Source organism: Arachis stenosperma, chromosome 3 (assembly GCF_014773155.1).
Source record: "Arachis stenosperma cultivar V10309 chromosome 3, arast.V10309.gnm1.PFL2, whole genome shotgun sequence".
In the NCBI taxonomy this organism is placed as follows: domain Eukaryota; kingdom Viridiplantae; phylum Streptophyta; class Magnoliopsida; order Fabales; family Fabaceae; genus Arachis; species Arachis stenosperma.
Window position 1 is genome coordinate 9,269,021 of NC_080379.1, and position 1,316 is coordinate 9,270,336.

The following is a 1,316-nucleotide window of genomic DNA, read 5'->3' on the forward strand; positions in this document are numbered from 1 at the left end:
CCAGAAGGACAAAGTGAAACATGCACCGAGCCTCCTATGAATAAAACAGGAGGTCGGAGAATCTTTACGAGCCTATATGGAAAGGTTCAATAAAGCATGTTTGGAAATTCAAGACCTGCCCACAGATGCAGTCATAATGGGGTTAGTCAATGGACTCAAAGAAGGTCCCTTCTCGCAATCCATATCTAAAAGACACCCCGTTTCTCTAAGTGATGTACAGGAAAGAGCTGAAAAATACATCAACATGGAGGAAAACGCCAAATTAAGAGACCTGAGTTGGCGACCTGGGCCCCCTCCCTCAACAAAAGAGAGGAAAAGGGAAACCAAGAAAAAGGAAGAACTCGGTCTCGAGAGGCCAAGAAAATATCACTCTTATACTCCCCTAAAAGTCTCTATAGTGGATGTATACAGAGAGATTTGTAATACTGAAAGACTGCCACCCCCTAGACCCATTAAAAATAAAAAGGGGGAAGCCGCAACGATTATTGCGAGTACCATAAAATATATGGTCACTCCACAAACGACTGTTACGACCTTAAAAATGTGATAGAAAAGCTGGCTAGAGAAGGTCGGCTTGATAGATATCTCATAGAAAGGTCGGACGGTCATGGGAAGAGAAAGCGAGACGATATGGATAGAAGAGACCCACCACCGCAGACACCAGAGAGACATATCCATATGATCTCAGGAGGGTTCGCGGGAGGGAGACTTACCAAATCCTCTCGCAAAAGACATCTCAAAAGAGTCTACCAGGTCGGGAAAGAGTCATCCGACCTCTCTACCATTTCGTTTACTAAAGAAGATGGGCAAGGAATAATCCCTGGACATGATGATCCAGTGGTAATAACTATGATCCTAGCCAATGCCCATCTTCACAGAACCCTAGTAGACCAAGGAAGCTCAGCGGACATCCTTTTTAAGCCCGCTTTTGACAAACTAGGGTTGGATGAGAAGGAATTAAGAGCCTACCCCGACACCCTATACGGATTAGGGGACACGCCAATAAAACCACTAGGATTTTTGCCCCTTCACACCACTTTTGGAAAAGGGGAAAAATCAAAGACTCTGAGTATAGACTTCATAGTCATTGATGTGGGGTCAGCATATAATGCTTTAATCGGCAGAGCTACCTTTAATCGACTCGGAGCAGTGGTATCCACTCCCCACCTCTGCATGAAATTCCCGACCTCAGCGGGAATAGCTACGGTAAAGGGAGACCAGAAATTGGCGAGGAAATGCTACAATGAAAGCCTAAATCTGAGAAGAAAGGGCAGAGAAGTTAATACGATAGAGCTCGGTGGCGCAAGGGCCAGAGA